The sequence below is a fragment of the Dermochelys coriacea genome, chromosome 3 (assembly GCF_009764565.3).
Source record: "Dermochelys coriacea isolate rDerCor1 chromosome 3, rDerCor1.pri.v4, whole genome shotgun sequence".
In the NCBI taxonomy this organism is placed as follows: Eukaryota; Metazoa; Chordata; order Testudines; family Dermochelyidae; genus Dermochelys; species Dermochelys coriacea.
Genome location: NC_050070.1, coordinates 135,420,833 through 135,440,816, shown reverse-complemented (window position 1 = coordinate 135,440,816; position 19,984 = coordinate 135,420,833). Strand labels below are relative to the sequence as shown.

Genomic DNA, 19,984 nt, shown 5'->3' with positions numbered 1-19,984 from the left:
TCATCATTCTATGGTTCCTCCTAACATGCACACTTCTATAGAAAAGTAATCAGTTACATTTAGGATTTATCCCAAAGAATCATTGGATTAATCCTCACCAGAAGTGTCAGGCTCGTCTTGTACAGCAGTGTGATCATGAAAGAGAGGACTGGGTCATATTTGGGTGGAGGCAGTGAAAAGCTGTTTTGTAGGCCCACCAAAAATGCTAATACCGATTTTCCAAAACCGAACCAAATGGCAGTAAATTAAACATCTTGCATTGAGATGGTTTGGAGTGAAGGAGTGTTTCAGCATTGTGGATTGCTCTTTAGCTGTCTTGAATTTTATTAGGTTCTTTTGAGTTTCTCTGGGATTTAAGGAAGAAAAGGCACAGAAAGGGCGTTGAACAAACTTTGTGTCCATTTTTGTGCTATGGATGCTCCCATATACTGATTATTTTTACAGATAGATTAAATGGCAATTGCAATTACCTGCACATTTCATTTTCTATTAAGATAAACAAACAAAATGATACAGTACAATCTATTATTGTTATAATGCCATTATATCACACCATTTGATCTGAAGAAGGCCTGGGGCGGGGGGGGCACACAAAACAACACTTTGCATAAATTATAAGAATTTCAGCATAGCTTTCCGCTGTCCAAACAAGAACAATAGCATTCTCTACTGATGGGAAAGAATGGGAAAAACATCTGTAAGAGCTATGAGTTTGTTTCTTTTCGGCAGGAGGGCCTTGGCCATTTTCAATCTATGGATGCTCTGAAAGTCATGAGTAAATTTCATGGCTCTAAAGAGAAGATGGGATTCTTTATGCAGATGGAGTTAACATTAATTTAGGCCTTGTCTACATGGCAGGCATGTCTGCAGCAAGGAAGATTTAGGTTGAATAATAGGAAAAACCTTTCTAACAATAAGGATAATTAAGTACTAGAATAGGCATCCATGGAAGGTTGTAGAAACCCCATCACTGGAGGTTTTTAAGAACTGATTAGACAAACACCTGTCAGAGATGGTCTAGGTCGGGGTTCCCAAACTTGATTCGCGGCTTGTTCAGGGTAAGCCCTGTGCCACTTCCCACAGCTCCCATTGGCTGGGAATGGCGAACCGTGGCCACTGGGAGCTGCAAGTGGCCGTACCTGCGGACGCTCAGGTAAACAAAGTGTTTCGTGGCCCCCCAGAGGCTTACCCTGAACAAGCCAGTAACCAGGTTTGGGAACCCCTAGGTATACTTGATCCTGCCTCAGCATAGGGGGCTGGACTAGATGACCTCTTGAGGTCTTTTCCAACCCTACATTTCTGTGATTCTACAATTCTATTGGAAAGCTTTTTCAGTATGTTTTTCTGCTATACCTAGACCAAAATAACATGTCGGCTTAAACTATTCCCATGTGAATCATTGAGCCCCACACAAGTCTATGGGGTTATGTTTGGTTGGTTGGTTGGTTATTTTTTTTCTAAATAACTGCACAGCATTTTGCGCAGATATCCCATGGTGCAATGTATTGCTGCTAAACTCTATGCATTCTGAGATTTTTCTTGCAGAGCATTGTGGGATACCTACTGGAGCCTGCTGCAATTCTGGGAGTTGGGGTCAAATTAACAAACTCCCATGATTGCTTTCCCAGTATCCCATAATTCTTCTGTTTTTATTGATCCACAGCCATTTTCAAACTGCTGTCAGGGACCATGAAGGAAACACTGTTGAGCCTTAAGATCTTGGCAGTCATTAGTAGGAACAGAGTGCTCCAGATGTATTAGCAGTCACAGAGCTGGATGGCTTTGGATGAGTTGGGATGCAGCCACCAAGATGCCATGCAGATACTGCTAGAGGAAGAAGAGAACGATAAAACTGAGCAGTTACTTCTGCATCATATTTTCATGGAGTGGATTCATTTGGTGGAGTGCCACTTCTGTGCTAAGCCCACCAGCATGACAGGTGGGCTAGGACTGTGATGCAGAACTGTGATGACCAGCTGTGGCAGCAGAACTTCAGGAAGCAGAAGTATTCCTGGAGATCTTTGCAAAGCTCACGCCGGACTGCAGCAGTAGAACACCAACATAAGAGTTCCATTCAGTGTGGAGAAGCATGTGACCACGGCCATCTGGAAGCTCTCCATCCTTGCTTGCAAATTCTCCACAGCTTTGAGAGGGTGAGTACAGCAGAACTAAGCCATGCTCCAGTCCCATCCCAGACCTACTGACTTCTACTCCATGGAATTCCTACCTTGTGTTGTATCCCAAAGGGGCTTCCATAAACTCAAGGAAAAAGAGAGTGGGGCATACCACAAAGCTCTGCCTTTGATTCCATTTGAACATACTGTAAGGTCCCTATGATAGCATGAGTGGAGAAAATGATCAGGCCCCAAGTGATCTATTTACTCTAAGGCCTACCTCTGATTTGGGCAAAGGTGTCAATATTATGGAACTGCCTGGCAACAATGTCAGTAAACTCTTCCTTTCTTGATTTTTCTCCCAATGTTTTTAGTTAAATGCCAATCTGATAATCTCTCAGAAGTCAACAGCTGACCAAGATGAAAACAATAAGAAAAATTAGCACTGAAGGACAGGCCCAATGGTTTGGAAATCAGTTACATAATGTTTTCTAGTATTCACTCACACAAGAAAGTGTCACAATTCAATACAGCTGATGTAACTAGCAGTAAGAAAAAGTCTATCTAAGCCAAGTCGGAGTGATGCTGAGGGTCTGCCCAGAAATATTCTTCAGTGTTGAAATCCTCACTCCAAGATGACCACATGTGAAAGCAGCAACAGTGAAATCAGGCCTTTGTCTTGAGAAGCGTCATTACCAATAAAGAAATATGGCTTGCATAATAAGGATCCAGTCCCACAATCCTTGTTTGTGTGAGTAGTCCTGTCTCACCCAAGAAGTCCCATTGAAATCAATGGGACTACTTGGGTGAGTAAGACTACTCTGATAAGAGCAGCTGGATTAGACCCTAAGGTGCTCAATTTCCATAATTCATTGGCAGCTGAGGATATTCCACACCTTGCAGCCAACAATCCTGACTGGGAAAAAATACAACCGAGAACTAGAAGAATGGAACTACTCTCTGACTTACTAAAAAAAACAAGAAGGCCTCCTGATTTTCTAGTGTTTCTCCACCAGATATTACCTGATTTGATCTTATCCAAAAGACAGAAGAGTACAGTTAGACTCTCTCTTTATATTAAATTATTCTGATCGGAATAATAACTAGACACAAAATATCCCAGTGAATGTATGTATTGTTATAAGATACTCTTCCTCACAGATTTTGGTTCTGCTTACTTAATCATTCATGCTTTGCCCATGAATATGAAAATACCTTGATCACTATGCAGTAGGAGTCATCTTGGCACCATCTGTTTATATTTGAGATCTGAACCTTGTAAATAATAAAATGTACTTTGCTCACAAATTCATAGTTCCTAGCAAGAGAGTAGCTATAATTGATTAAAAGTACAGTATTGAAGGTATTACTGGCAGCAAAATTTTGGTCTCTGACCACTGAAAGGATTGCTTCCTTCCCATTGTCTACCTTGTAGGAGACTAATATATAAAATCACAGGGTCATTATCTGTATCTTACTCTATTTGTACTGATAAGATAATGTGCTTGGCACTGTACAATAATCAAAATAAAGATAGGCCCTATCCTGAAGAGCAGTTCACAGCCCACTTTTAAGCCTCTTCACCTTCCCTGAAGACCCCAGAACGAATGAGTGGGCTTGTTTACAGGCCTATATCTCTAAAAGTAATACAGCTGGCTTTCCTTATATCTCTAAAATAGGCATCATAGCTCTAAAAGAAGGCAAGGAGCATCTAAGGGCATCCATCTTTCATAACCATAGAGCACACAAACTGGAAAGAGTTAGGTCTCCTATATCAGGCTCCCTGGGTACACACAATTGGATGAAAATATAGCCGTGGTATAGCGGTTAAAAAAAAGAAGTGAGTAAACTAACCTAAACTAAACTCCATGTTACCCAAATGAGAAGTGAGTAAGCTCACTTTACTCTTGACTACACTACTAGGGACAGTTGTGGATGTTTTAATAGAATGATTCTGTTTGGTGGATCAGGATTATGTGATCTGACCCAGGCTAAACAGGCCTCAAGAGGGGATGGGAGACAAGACACTTTGCAGGGTTGGGGTGGGATTTTTATGGGAGTCACTGCTTTTAAGCAACAACAGGATCTACCAAGAAGGAAGAGTCTTCCTCATCAAGGGGTCCTGAACATAGGAGTTAATACCCCACCCTCCTAAATGGGACTGGCCCAAAGGGGAAAGCACACTCTTATGAGCTGGGTGAAACATTATGGATTGAGTTTGAACCAATTGTGTGACTGAGTCCCCCATTTAAGACAGTTGTAAGAGATAGTTAAGGAGCCACACCTAAAACAAAACCTAATAGAATCTGCCCAGAAACTAGCACCAGGTGCGTGGAGGGTTCGCCTGAGTCTTGTGACAAACTTGGGGAAATGTTTGGATGGAGAGGAACACACAGAAAACTGAAATGTTGGTTTGGAAGAAACCTAGAGAGAGATTTTTGGGATCAGAGTGCATGCTGAAAAGAGCACTCTTGGTGCTCTGAGCAAAAAAAACCTATTTCCTGCTACTTGATTCCTTCTGTGTTTAGAGATACAGGACTTTTCACATTCTTCGTAAATAAACAAAACTTAATCAAAGAAATATCTGACTATCACCAACTACAACTCCCAGCTGGACACCCACAGGACCCGAAACTTTGACTAGCCAAGTAGATTGGGAAAGGGTCAACAATAGATTGATCATTTTAAGTGCTTTAATTCTCATAGCCAATTTTAAAATGAGGAATTAGTTGCCAAAGGAGGGAAATTTTACAGGAGGCAAAGCTGAATACGATTATTCATATCAGTGGAGTTTAGACAAGTGTATTACAAAATATCTATACAACGGAGGGGTCGAATGGAGATCTGACAACATGCTATTGGTCACCCTACACCGCATTACAAATACCTTACATCTCTTATGTTACCCATTAAATAACAGATAGTGTGTCCTGTTAATTGTTAGTGTGTTCTGACCTTAGACTTTGACCAGGTATTTAATAACACCATCTGCTGTCTGCGTCTGCAGTACTATTATTTTTACATATGGATTACTCTTCTTTCTTCAAAAACAAGGCTGTAATAACAGTGCTAAATGGTAGCAGAACCAAATGAGATTTAAATCAAACCGTTCAAGTAAAACATGAAGGGAGAACAGAACACCAAAAATATGTCAAACTTATTTTACTGTCTTAAATCTAAAAATCCTAACTTGCTAGAAGGTTGATTAGCTGTAGCTCAAGTCTTGCTGCCCTTACTTGGGGAAAAGTCCTATTGTTTTGCCTGAGAGAGGTCTGTGGGTGAAATTTATCCCTGTGCAGGCTGCCTGCACACACCCTGCATTACTTGAGTCCTCAAAATAGGCTGACCCTTTGGACAGAGGTAAAGTTCACCCTGGAGGATGAGCTCTTCATTTGCAAAAAGAAAAGGAGTACTTCTGGCACCTTAGAGAGTAACAAATTTATTTGAGCATAAGCTTTTGTGAGCTCACTTCATCGGATGCATTCAGTGGAAAATACAGTGGGGAGATTTATATACACACACAGAGAACAGGAAACAATGGGTTTTATCATACACACTGTAAGGAGAGTGATCACTTAACATGAGCTATTACCAGCAGGAAGGTGGGGGGAGAGGAAAGGAGGAAAACCTTTTGTGGTGATAATCAAGGTGGGCCATTTCCAGCAGTTAACAAGAATGTCTGAGGAACAGTGGGGGGTGGGGTGGGGGGGAGAAATAACATGAGGAAATAGTTTTACTTTGTGTAATAACCCATCCACTCCCAGTCTCTATTCAAGCCTAAGTTAATTGTATCCAGTTTGCAAATTAATTCCAATTCAGCAGTCTCTCGTTGGAGTCTGTTTTTGAAGTTTTTTTGTTGAAGGATAGTCACTCTCAGGTCTGTAATCGAGTGACCAGAGAGATTGAAGTGTTCTCCGACTGGTTTTTGAATGTTATAATTCTTGACGTCTGATTTGTGTCCATTTATTCTTTTACGTAGAGACTGTCCAGTTTCACCAATGTACATGGCAGAGGGGCATTGCTGGCACATGATGGCATATATCACATTGGTAGATGCGCAGGTGAACGAGCCTCTGATAGTGTGCCTGATGTGATTAGGCCCTATGATGGTGTCCCCTGAATAAATATGTGGACAGAGTTGGCAACGGGCTTTGTTGCAAGGATAGGTTCCTGGGTTAGTGGTTCTGCTGTATGGTGTGTGGTTGCTGGTGAGTATTTGTTTCAGGTTTGGAGGCTGTCTGTAAGCAAGGACTGGCCTGTGTCCCAAGATCTGTGAGAGTGATGGGTCGTCCTTCAGGATAGATTGTAGATCCTTGATGATGTGTTGGAGAGGTTTTAGTTGGGGGCTGAAGGTGATGGCTAGTGGCGTTCTGTTATTTTCTTTGTTGGGCCTGTCCTGTAGTAGGTGACTTCTGGGTACTCTTCTGGCTCTGTCAATCTGTTTCTTCACTTCAACAGGTGGGTACTGTAGTTGTAAGAATGCATGATAGAGATCTTGTAGGTTTTTGTCTCTGTCTGAGGGGTTGGAGCAAATGCGGTTATATTGTAGAGCTTGGCTGCAGACAATGAATACTGTGGTGTGATCTGGATGAAAGCTAGAGGCATGTAGGTAGGAATAGCGGTCAGTAGGTTTCTGGTATAGGGTGCTGTTTATGTAACCATCACTTATTAGCACCGTAGTGTCCAGGTAGTGGATCTCTTGTGTGGACTGGTCCAGGCTCCTGGACACTACGGTGCTAATAAGCGATGGTCACCACCCTAGCCATCACCTTCAGCCCCCAACTAAAACCTTTCCAATGCATCATCAAGGATTTACTACCTATCCTGAAGAACGACCCATCACTCTCACAGATCTTGGGAGACAGGCCAGTCCTTGCTTACAGAAGGCAAATTAAAAAAAAATCCCAAGGTGATTTATTTTTTAAAGCCAATTTCATGATATTTAGGGAACTTGAATGTTTTGTTATTGGCAATACTGCTATTGCTGCACATCACTGTAGTATCTCAGTGTGTATGCACTGTAATAATGAATCATGCATCCTCTCTAGCTTTATTTGTGTGTGAGACCTACCAAAAGTGCTTTGCCTTTTTTCCTACTGAAATGGAGAGGTTAACTTTTAAAACCAAATATATGAATGTAATCCGGAGGGTATGTAAAATATGGGGCTGAACTATTCGACAGCATTTGAAAGATGCATGTCTTGACATGTTTTCTATTAGCAAGGATTTTAAGCATTACAATCTGTCAAATGAGGTATCTGGTTACATCTGAAAAGGGGTTCTTACCTTTTCCTCCCACTATATTCAGGAGGAAGGCATCTAGAAGTCTGATTCTGAAGCCCTAATGAACAGACACACTGACTTATTTTATAAATATGTGAAATGATGTATATCTGTCTTTTTTCCCCTGTAGTTGCTAATTTTGGAAGAAAAGTTGAAAAAAACCTAAGCAGATTCTTTACATATTTACTCTGCATCAAATTCTGAATCATAGAAATGTGTAAGTATATTGATGTATGTTATCTAACCTCAATTCAAATACATTAATGGAGCATTTTATGTTGGGTTTGGCATTTATAAACATAGTACCTATAATTTCCATAACTGTTGTAAAATAAAATTTGTATAAATTCCAAGCAATATATAAAATATAGGCAGAATTTATTTCTAAAAATATCTGTCACTTTGTGTACCCTGCATACAATTTACCTCTTGTACGTGTTCTTTTAAACCTGTTCATGGGGAGTATTACACTACCTCTGAGTAACTAGGAACTTGTACAAAGATGCAAAAAGTCTTGGACCAAGTTTCCAAACCCTGCTGACCTATTCAGCAAAAAGTCTGCCAATGCATGGAACTCTTTTAGTTCTTGTAAGCAAGCTCTCTCATCAACATGCTTCTTTCCAACTTGTGTTGGCCTTTCCAGTATGGTCCGTTCCAAAGGAAGAGGGGCTTGAGCACATTATATGATTCACTATAATGTATATGATATATTTTTCAAAGTTACTTAACAAAAGGTTGGACACCTGGTGACGTAGTTCTCCTTAAGCATGTACACGCACTACAGACAGCAGTTTAGACATGCTGGACTGGGATTCCAGCTCTAGCCAAGCAGACATGATGTTCTCAAATGCTGTGATGATCTGTTAGCTACGTAACCTTTTGACCTCGTGTTGAATCGCATGGTTTCTGATCTCACTGGGCCAATTTCACCCCTGGTGTAAGTCCAATAGTTTCAGTAGAGTAACACTATGGAGGAATGTTGACCAATGTGTTTCAGGGTTGGAGCGCCCATGGGAAAAAAATTGGTGAGTATTGAGCCCCACCAGCCAGCCTCCCTATCAGCGCCTCCCCCACCCCCCAGTGCCTCCCGCCCACTGTGGCTCTGTTGTTCTGTGGCATGCAGGAAGCGCTGGGTGGGAAGGGGAAGAGCAAAGGTGGGACATGCTTAGGGGAGGAGGCGGAACTGGGTGGGAAGTTCTGGGGGAGGGGGTGGAACTGGGTGGGAAGAGGCGGGGCAGAGTGAGGTGAGGTGGGAAGAGGTGGGGTGGGGCCTTGGGGGAAGAGGTGAAGTGGAGGCAGGGCCTGGGGCACAGCTGGGGGGAGCATCCCCTGGCACATTAGAAAGTCAGTGTCTATGCCAGCACACTAAAATGGTGAGGACCCTCGCCACTGGGATATTCTGATATGGATCTCTTTGTCTCTCCTGTTGAACCTGTTCCACTTTGGATAAACATTGAGCGTTGCAACACCTAAGTTCCTTTGTGGATCCGGGTCAGGGTGTATCTCGAATGAGATGGTGGATTCCAGGAAGAGAAAAGAGTCTCATAGTGAAGACAACTGAATGCTGCCTTGGAGAACTGGATTCTATCACTGCTCCTGCCACAGTTACTATGTGAGGCTGGGCAAACTACTTAAAAAAAGCTTTTCACAGGTAATCACTAATTTTGTGTTCCTTATTTTCTGGGTGTCCAACTTGGGACTCAAAGGTCTGCTTTGCAGAAGTGCTGAGCACTCACAACTGTAGCTGAAGTGAATGGCAGTTGTCTTTTGAACATACTAAATATATATGATGTTAAGTACTCAGAAAAATCAAGTACTAATTATCTCAAATTGGGCACCCAAATTTAATCTCTCTCTGCATCAGTACCCTCTCTGTAAAATGGGGACACCACCAGCCAGGGGTGCCGAAATAGGGGAGGTCCATCGGGCCATGGCCCACCCACTTTTTACCGGCCATAAGGGCAAGCGACTGGGCAGAGGGGGCAGAGAGGGGCAAGCGGAGAGCAGGGTCTTGGGAGGAAGAGGTGGCATGGGAGCAGGGCCTCGGGGGAAGGGGTGGTGTAGGGAAGGGCCTCGGGGAAGGGGTGAGGTGAGGGTGGGGCCTCGGGCGAAGAGGTGCCGCAGGAAGGATGGGGCCATGGTTTGGGCACCTGTGGCCCCCTCATCTTTAGGGATCTTCTGCTGCTCCTGACTCCCCTTCCTCACTTCACGGGGGTGTAATGTTTGTGAGGTAGTGAGATACTATAGTGGTCAGCACCATTCAAAAGCCCGTGACAAAATTAATAATTCTGTGTTCAGAGCAGGATTTGAATAGTCTGTGTAAATAAATCCTAGGGCCACCGATTGAACAATTAGGAGAAACAAATATTGAATAGCTGTTCATTAAGTGAACGCCCTCCATTCTATGCACTGAATAAAGCAGGGATCCCAGGAACAGAATAGTATGTGATCATATAATTAAAGATTGTATCATAATCCATACACACAAGAAGCCAAATTAATGTTGCACAGGCAAGTTGAATTCTGGCATTTCCTATCTTTTGAATGCTTGACTTAGCAGCCTTAATAACGTTCCTTTAACAGGTGTGTGTGTGGCATAATATATAATATGGGCTAAATCCTGCCCTAACTACTAATATAATATACAATATGGATAATATGGGCTAAATCCTGCTCTAGCTAGTGCAGGTGGGAGCAGAGATGCACACACTCTTTGCTCTCACCCGGAATCCTGGAATCAGGATTCTTCTTGGCCAGTTGCGGCCTTGTGCTGTAGTGTTCACTTCATTGGGGAGAGTTTGTTGGAAAGGTAATCCAGCTGGAGGCCACAGGACTGGTGTTGGGATCAATGTGTATCACTCCCACTCTTCTCATAACCAGCTCATTTCAAAGTCCCTTTTGCCATACTGATCCCTGGATCAAGAAAGGGAGGATGTGCTACCATGGAATTGGCTGAATCCCTCTTCTTCAGGCGTGTCCCCCTCCAGAGATGGTTCCTCAGGATACTAATATTATGTAATTACGTAATTACACACAAAAATTTTAACTGAAGGCTGAGTCAGGCAGAGATGTTTCTGAGAAGCTCCAAACATTTTTTTATTTGGTCTGAATTTTTTTTCTTAATTATAATGTGTGCGGTGTTACATTTAGCAATACTAGTAACTGGTGGAGGGGAAGTAGATGATTCAGGGGATTGGTAAAGAGATACACAGCCTTTCACCTTGGGTCAGCAATTCAAATTCAGCTCCGGTCATTAATGTTGATATGTTATTGACTTCTAAAGTTGTTTGATGCCCTGTGTGGAACGAGTTTGGTGCCATTAATCCAGTTCCTCGTGTACAAAAATCCCCACCATAAAAAACGTCTCTACTTTGGCCTCCACTCCAGTTTGCTACTCTTGATAGCAGTCTCTGAGGAAAGGCTAATGAATGAAAAGGCATAGACACTGCACTACTCTCTCACCCTTATTGATCTTGGTAAATCACTGTGGAAATATGTGTCCACCATATAGTTGTGTTACTGAAAGAAGAGTTCAGTCCTAGGGCTGTCAGCCAAGCGCTTTTCACCAGTTCTTTCTGCACCAGTCGAATGGCACATTAAGCCCATTGAATAAAAGTGAATCCTGCAGCCTACCCTGCACACCTAATTCAATCCTCCGCACAGTAAATATGAAGACGCTTTTGACATACAGGTACTGAGGCTGTACAGGCACTAATGCAAGGACAATCTGCGCACAGTCCTCCAGGCAAACCAATATAGGGGAAACAAGTGACGTGGAGAGTCCATCCTTGGTGACATAATCTTATAGCTAAAGCCCAGAACTGGGAGATCTGAGGGTTGTTTTTTTCAACCAGTTCTGCCACATACTCTGTGTTACCTTGAGTAAGTCATTTAATTTGCCTGTGCTTCCATTTCCTCATCTGTAAAATGAGACTAACACCTACATACCTGACAGGGTATGATGCAGCTAAATTAATTGCATTATCATTATTATTATGATATACTGGTAATGTGCAAAATATCATTAGTTATCATTATTGATTTTGCATGTATTAATTATAATTCCTATCAGTGGCCTCCTTACAGTGGTCAAAGCGAGCAAGAGCGCTTACTGTGGTGGTTTTTTTAAACTGGAAAAAGCATGATGGAAACAATGAAGTAGTAGCTGTTTTCAGAAGTTAGAAATATATCATGAAATGCCTTAACAGCTGAATATTTTTACCTATCATAGTTGCACACATTATGTAATATTACTGAAAGAGAACAAGGATAACAATTCTGTCTTTTAAATTTGTTTACTTTGTCTATTTGACAGCACTTCAAGTAAAATTTTCAAAATATATCCACTTCTAATTGATTTAGAAGTCTAAGCCTCACTTTAAAAAGTGAGTTAGGCACTTAGGCCCAAATCCTCTAAGTATGTAAGCGGTGCTTAATGTGTAATGAAAGAGCTACTGGGGCTCAAGCAATTTTTTTACATTCATAATTAATGCAGCAAGCCCAGAGGTGCCAGGACTATGAACTGTCAAGCCCAGATGTGCCATGGCTCAGCCTGGCAAGCCCCGGCACAACTTAAGCACTGTTTGTAAGTGCCTAACTCCCATTGATTTCAAAGGGCAGAGAGAGACCAACATTTAAACAAATAGAAAAATGTGATTGTAAAACCACAAAAAAATTGGCAGGGAGAAACAAGGCCAAGGGTAGTACCTGAAACTATCCTTAACTTTTCTTTTAATTGGACTAGATTTCCCATTAAGCTGATGGTGGTCCCTTTAAAGGTTTAAATTGCTGTACTCTATGCAGTGTTTGAGTCTGCCTATATACAGAGGCCAATGGGGAACATGTTCATTCCAGCTGGTCTGATATAGATATAGAACTGACAACCAGCTCAACTTCACTGCTTCAGGGGGACATTTTGGCAATACTGGAACCTCCACACTGTAATGGTTTATGGTTCTGGCACAAGCCTTGAGACGGTTTTGGCCTTGGCTCGGATATTTTAGACTTTTATTGTATGTGAGGGTCTCTGTTCAAAAAGGACCCACATGGACAAAGTGTTGCAAAGCCTGAAATCTCTACAACACTTTAGGAACGTACTGGCATAAATTGCTTCTGGATATTGTATTTGTGTTGGTTGAGCATAATCAGCTTTTATATTTGTCAATGACTGCCATTAAATGGATTCTGTCTTTTCCTTTCAATAATTTCATGTCCTACATAGTATTTTGACAAAGGATAGGGTATAGGCCTAAGATTAATTGTTTGTTAGTTGTAGTCAGGCCAAACTAGGAGTTCTTAACAAAAAAAAAAAAAAATTGTGCCTGCCAAATGTGTTTTGGTCTCAGTTTGTAACAGGCTTCCTGTGAAATTCTTGTCCTTTTCCCATTTTCTGTGGGGCATTTAGAAGCCTATTGAACTAATGTGTATAAAGCAATGAACACAGCTACAGCTATGTCACAGAGGGGTCACAGATTCCATGACTTCCTGTTTATTTTTAAAAGGGGTCACTGGGGTCACCGTTGTCCCTCCACCCCTCACACCAGGAAATCCAAAGCCAGGGTACACTCTATCCGCTTTCAGATCTCAACAAATCCAATTTGTTGATTGCATTTTTGGATGCAAAGGAGCAAGGCGAAGTGTAAGGATAGAGAATGTGACATTCCCTATTTATCAATCAAGGAAAACTGTTAGAAGCTTGACTTATCAACTGTCCTCACTTCTGGCACCTGGAAACATTGCTCATAAGTCTCTATTTTTAATTGGATTGTAGTAACCTCTGAACTTCTCTAGTATTTTCATAATCCTGCCTCTTCCTGGCAAGACACATTGTAAATATATGTTGCATCTGACTCTCTAACACAGAGAAATAAGGTCATTTTGCTAGATTTTTCAACTGTTCTACTTGAAAATGAAAAAAGTCAGCTGCTGGATTAAAAACAAAATTAATTAAAAGGTTTAACATTTTCCATTCTCTCCAACAAACGCATTTTGCTCTTACAAATTTTGCTGTAGACTACCTCAGCAGGAGCACAGTAGTCTGCTATACATTGCAGGATTGGGCATTTAGTTTTTTACATTGTATCTCCCTGAAAATTAGCATACTCATATATGTGCATGAATACTTTTTTAAAGGAAAAATCATAACAAAATTAATAAACCATAAACAAATCATAACAAAATAAGGAAAAACTTAGCATCTCCATATTTCAGGCCTTATCTGTGGACAAGTGGCATATCAAGGCCTTCCTGATGTTTCCTTTTCATAAGTGTCTTGCAAACATGGTATCCCATATCCACTGAGAAATTATTCCAAGAGTCCCTCATAGCAAGCTTCAAAGAGTCAATAACAGGGTTCCATATAAAGTAAAAAGCTGACATCAAACTTCTGTTTGGATTTTTTTTGATTCTCTGACACATTTTCTTCCAAACTGAGCTAGTGTGATGACCTTCATCTCGCCTTTTGGCATTTTATTTTGTATCCAGTGTCTCCTTTAACTTCTGCTACCATCAGTTAGCTTCCATTGTGAACAACAGCTGTACAATACATAGAAACATTCAACATAGTGATTATTAACTGCTTTTAAAAACATAAGCCTGATCCTGTAAACACACACACGTGCTTAATTTTAAGCACAAGTAGTTCCATGGGAATCAATGGTAGTGTTCATGTTTGAAGATTAGCACGTGTGTTTAGGCCCTGATCCTGCAAACAGTTAAGATCACATGTGGCTTTAAATTCACTGGGACTACTCACATGCATAAAGTTAAAAGTGCACATAAATGTTTGCAGGATTAAGGTCTTACTATGGGCCTATTCTAAAGCTCATTGAAGTAAATGGCAAGATTCCCACTGACTACAGCAGGCTTTGAATCAGGCCCTATGTCCTTGCTATGCTATTAGAAAAGGACATAATAAGATAAGACTTACTCTTATCAGTGCTTCCACTGAAGTCAGTGAATAAAGCTGGCAGGATGTGACCTAGATTTTACTTTCTAAAAATTTATTTTAAAAATCTCACAGGCATTTTGTGACACAGAGCAGCAAGTCCAGTGTGGCTATTTTAAGCTGCATCTTTGAATGTAGTACTTTTCATTTTAACCTTGGCTGTGCTGTTATTTTACCAAATTCAACTTCCCTCACAATGAGGCCCCTTCAGGACCATTTGGCATTTGTCTCCGCAGTGGATGTTTCTTTTTCACTAGAAAAGTTTGCTGTAATGTTTCCTTAGGGATTAGTTTCAACTGAATGAACAGCATGTAACATTTGCTGCCTCACTGGTGCTGCAGCGTGAATTGTATATTTCAAAATTTGTAAATAGAAATGTTTGGGGTTTTTTTTTGTTTGTTTGTTTTTTACAGAAGAACATGGTATTTTAAATGAAAAACAAAACTTCTAAGGTTTCTAAAATGGCCATCACAGCCTCTCTCCTAAGCAGAGTGAGTGGCCATCTACAGGCAAGTCCCTGTGGTTGCTTTAGCTTTTGAATCATTTGGCACATATCTTGCAGTACTTCAATAAGCAAATCACCTGTAAAGTCAGCTTACATTTACCTTTTTGTAAATCCTTTCAAGCATCCTAGCACCTTCAAAACAATAACAGGGCAGAAATGTCAGTAAGTCAATGGGAGTTTTGGCTGCAAAGGTTGCCAATTTTCTAACTGTACAAAACCAAACACCCTTTCCCTACCCCTTCTCCAAGGCTCCACCCTGCTCAGTCCATCCCCCCTCCCTCTGTCACTCGCTCTCCCCCACCCTCACTTGCTCGCTCGCTCATTTTCACCAGGCTGGGGAGGGTCCCTTTTCGACTGGGTGTTCTGGTTGAAAACCAGACACCTGGCAACCCTTGGGAATGGGCCTTAAGTTTTAACGTGAAGTACCTAGTTCTCACAAATGCAAAATAACTGCATACCCAAAAATGTGCATAAATTAAGGCTGTAATTTAATGTCAGGTTTTAGTTGGCCCAACTTGCGAGGCTCTACACTCAACTTGATGGCATCTCTGTTTATTTGGATAGTACATGAAAACTTTTGAACACAGGATTGGATCAATTACAAAATTTCAGAGAATATTTTAGTTCTCAATGGAGAGAACCCTATGGATTTTTAAATTCTGTATAGATCAACAATTGATGGCACCCATTAACACCTTCCAGCATAACTATTACCCTCCCCATCACAGCTCTGCCCATCCTCCCAATACCACTTACCATGTTGACACTCTGCATTACATATCTCTCAGACAAATAGAAAAGAAATAATAATGGTGGGGAGAAGTTTGGAGCCTGGAGGGAATGCGGGTCACACACAGCGCCTGACACGGAGGAGAGAATAGTAAACCCAGGTAGGGGATGAAATACAAAGCCCCTGGCATGGGGGACAAAGGAGGAAGTGGGGGAAAAGATGGAGGATGGTGCTTGACCTACAGTTATGAAGTGTGCACCCCCTAGTGGTACAAACGAATAATGCAATTACATCAGCAGAAATCACTGATGAAATAACAGTCTCACTATGCACAATTGAGGGTATATTGTTTTATAATGGGCCATATCCTGTTCACCATGCACCCACAGGCAGTCCTATTGAAATCAATTAAACTGTGAGTGAAGGTTTCAGAGTAGCAGCCGTGTTAGTCTGTATTCGCAAAAAGAAAAGGAGGACTTGTGGCACCTTAGAGACTAACAAATGTATTTGAGCATAAGCTTTCGTGAGCGACAGCATCCGATGAAGTGAGCTGTCGCTCAGGAAAGCTTATGCTCAAATACATTTGTTAGTCTCTAAGGTGCCACTGTGAGTAAAGCAAGCCTTCAATAGTTCTCTGCAGGCAACACGGCATTACCACAAACCACCAGTAGGTGTCCACTAGCAGTAACGCCGTTCTTCTATATAGTATTACAATAACATAACAATGGGTTTTTTAGATAGATTAAGCCCAATGGGCTAGATTCTGTAAAGAAGAAAGAAAGAAAAAGAACTGAACATATCCTTTGTTGGACTTCCATACTGGTAAGGCCATGAAATGATCAGGTTTGGGGAGCTTATAGGACGTGATATAGAACCCACATTTTCGGTTTAATCAAGCCACTGTTTGAGGAAAATCATGTTCGGCTTTTTCACAATGAGTGCTGTAATGTTTCCCTCCCGGTTTTCCAGAGTTAACTGGAAGCGATAAAATGATTGAGCTGTAGCTCACGAAAGCTTATGCTCTAATAAATTTGTTAGTCTCTAAGGTGCCACAAGTCCTCCTTTTCTTTTTGCGAATACAGACTAACACGGCTGCTACTCTGAAACCAGTTAAAAACTTAAAATTGTTCATCTTGATTTTCCAAACAAGCTCTGGTTCTTATGGGGGGAAACTAATCGCAATTTTGCCCTCCAGTTAAAGCCTGCCACAGCTGAAGGGTTTGCTTCCCCCCCTCTCCCCCGTCTTTACTAACACCACAAACTGCTCATGATCGTAAATGCACAAACACTCGTTCTTGGCTCCCAACCAACGTATATAAATACATGCAATTTTTCCTTCAAAGAACCTAGAGGCTAAGCAAGAGGGCAAGGGAGTACGTGACTAAAACATCCTAACTTCCTCTTTCATAAGTCATCACATGATGAAGTACAATTACAATTCCTGCCTTGTCTCTGCGAATCGCAGACGCATTGCCTCACCCTAGAAACCCTGCGCTCCTCTGTGAGTGTGTAGGCAGCAATTTCTGCAGCCGGGTTGGAAGGAATCCAATTTCAGTCTGGAGAGAAAGGGCAGTGGGTGGAAGGCAAAAACAAAGATCTGTTTACTTAGTATACATTGATAAACCTTCTTTAGAAGGAAAAAAAAAAGTAGCTTTAAAAGAATTTGACACAGTATGAACGGGGAGCTGTTGCGAAGCAGAAAACAAGACGTGTTAACCCTTTTAGCCCCGGGGGGAAAAAAATCAGGACGGAAGTGTAGTCCAAAAAATAGCCATTTCATTGACAAGCTAAGCTCAGGAAAGTCACTAGGGCTGGGCTGCTGTACCAATGAAGCTGAAAATATTAATGGATGATTAATGGGAAAATAAAAGAAACTCCTTTGATGTATGTGAGAGAGAGGGAGCGAGAGATCCTACAACTAGACCATGTTTTGATTTTCGTTTATAGCTGACGGGGCAGCCCCAAAAGGGCAAGGTTTGATTCGAGTGAATGTGCAAGGCGGTGTTTACATTACTCTTGCTTCACTCGGGAAGGATTTACGGGCGGGGAACGGCTTAACCCTTGAAGGGACAGATTGCATTACCCCGGGGGCAAGTGGCGTGTGTGGGGATCTGCGTTATCACCGGTTGCAACTGGTTCGGGCAGGAGGGGATTGTATTACCCCTAGTTCCACGGTGTGGTCGGGGATAGGCGGCGTTGTATCAAGATCCTCGTTGCACTTGCACTGATGTGGGTCGGGGGAAGCGGGTTTTGCATCAACACCGGTTGCACGGCGCGCGTGCGCTGTAGGGGGAATGACACTGTCAGAAGACGCATTAGCGAGCGGCACCGTTTCTGGAAATCCCCCAGAGCAGAATCATGCGGCGTTTGCATGAAAAAACGCTTCAGTTTTGGGCTTAAATGTCCTCCGTGTAATTTTAGAACAGGGTTTTTCATGTGACATAAGATCAACATAATTGTTTCTCCGAGGGTGGTTTATTGCCCCCCCCCGCGCTTTAAAAAAAAAATCCCTTTCAAGGCACCTGGCATTTTCAACAGCAGCACGGTAGAAACCTTAGCAAGATCCCACCCCCCTGGCCAAGCCAGTTGGGGAGATCATATAATTTACACTCGTCTCGTCCAACCGAGCCAGCTCATTCCAGTCCAAAGAAGAAAGGTTGGGGGCGGGGTGTGTTGAGAGACAGCGGCCTACGGCGTTTGATTCCCCAAAAAGAAAAGAAAGTGGAGCTCGAAAACTTGACCGATAAACTGAGCTTGACGATGGCGCGGGGGAGCGGGGGTCATTTCCCTAGCTTAACGCTGCAGTTGGATGAAAGCATTCGCCAGCAAATAGGGCAAGGACATTATATCAATGTACTTGTTCGCTTTGATGACATCGCACTAATTAGCTCCATAAAAATATCTGGTGTCCATGCTACGTATCGTGTACGTGGGCTGCAAAGGACAAAACATCAAAAAGCCCAGCTGGGTCTGTAATTACAAGTCAACCCCATGCCCTCCGCCGGTCGGTTCTGCAGTAACAAATCTCCCAACCGCAACATAGTCTGCAGTGGGAAATCAGCCTCATGCCAGCCTGGCTTAGTTGCCGGCGAGCGGTACACCCGAGTAACAAAAGCCTCAGCTGGTTGTCAGTGCAAAGGGGGAGAGTACTACAGTATAGAATGCGGCTCATACACCCATTCCTGTGTACTGTACATGCTGCTCTTCTTGCTACGTTAAGTAAAAGTTAAGCCTGGCAGTGGGAGGGAGCTTTTAGAGCCCAGAAATAGCAGCAAGGGAGGCGGTACTTAGTGCTGTGACGGGGCATCGGCGGTGCTGGCTGTAGATTCTCTCTCTGAGTCTGTCCCTGGAATGTGCATTTCGTTTAATAAGGTTTCAAGTGCCAATTGCATAGAGTCACGTCCCTCACCGAGTCTGCGCAAAGGGCGCAGCTGCAGCCCTGAAACAAAATGCGGACGTCAGAGGCTAGAGCTCAGCTTCCTCCATCCCTCCCTTTGTAACCTACATAACTCAGCAGCAGCACTGTGGGAATGGTGACCCAAAAGCAAGAGTTTGAGAGAACAGCTTCCACTTTGTTTACTCTGCACAATCACACACACAGCTCTCTCTATATATTTGGACTACTTCTGGGTTGAATGATGACTTCATGTGCAAATGACAAATGAACAGAACAACATCCCTTTCTCTTTTTGACTGGCTGCAATTGTCAGACGAGCTGTTTGGAATTCTTAGTGCGGAAGAAGGAAGGGAAAAAATGTCCGCAGGTTGGGGAGGAGAGAGATTGTGTTTCTTTGCTAATCTGCGGTAGAAAATGGAAGGGTTGTGGCTGCAAATGACAAGGAACCCTAGAATGTCCCATTTCCAAATCAAATGAAACAATTATTTACAAATCCAGAAGAGCTAAATAGCAATTGTATTTATAATGGTCCCTTCTACCTGGGCGTAAGGCAATGAAAAAACAATCCTTACACATGTACAAGGAAATTACATTACTTAGCGCTTTCGATCTTCCAGGCGCTGTAGACATAACTAACCCTCGCAACCCCCTGGCTGTTGGGTATTATTAACCCCTTTTAACAGAGGGGGGAAATTGGGAAAGTTGTGAAGTCAAAGGGATCGGGCCCGGAGTGATTTCCTCAAGGCCACGAAGCGAGTCAGCGTCAGAGGCAGGATTAGAACAAAGGTTAGATTAAATTCCAGCCAAAAATCAACCATCACAAAATTCATCCTATAAAATATTTTTTTTTAAATCAAGCAAGGTGGCATTGTTTTTAAAAACACTTTTGTTCAATAAAAAAGATTCTTTTCAATCCTGCCTGACATAATTAGCACGTCTCTCCTCAGAGCGCTTCACAAACACTTCCTAGGCTGCAAAGAAGATGGGGAAAGGGGCTAAAAGGACCCCA

General features: G+C 42.3%; 1 long non-coding RNA gene across 1 annotated transcript in view; it reads left to right on the top strand.

Annotated features, from left to right (window-relative positions):
- The window catches only part of LOC119853827, a 42,876-nt gene extending 34,326 nt beyond the window's left edge, over positions 1–8,550 (top strand). The window contains exon 3 of the long non-coding RNA XR_006280111.1: positions 7,528–8,550. This is a non-coding gene — a long non-coding RNA (uncharacterized LOC119853827). The remainder of the gene's footprint in view (positions 1–7,527) is intronic.
- Positions 8,551–19,984: the final 11,434 nt, after the last annotated feature.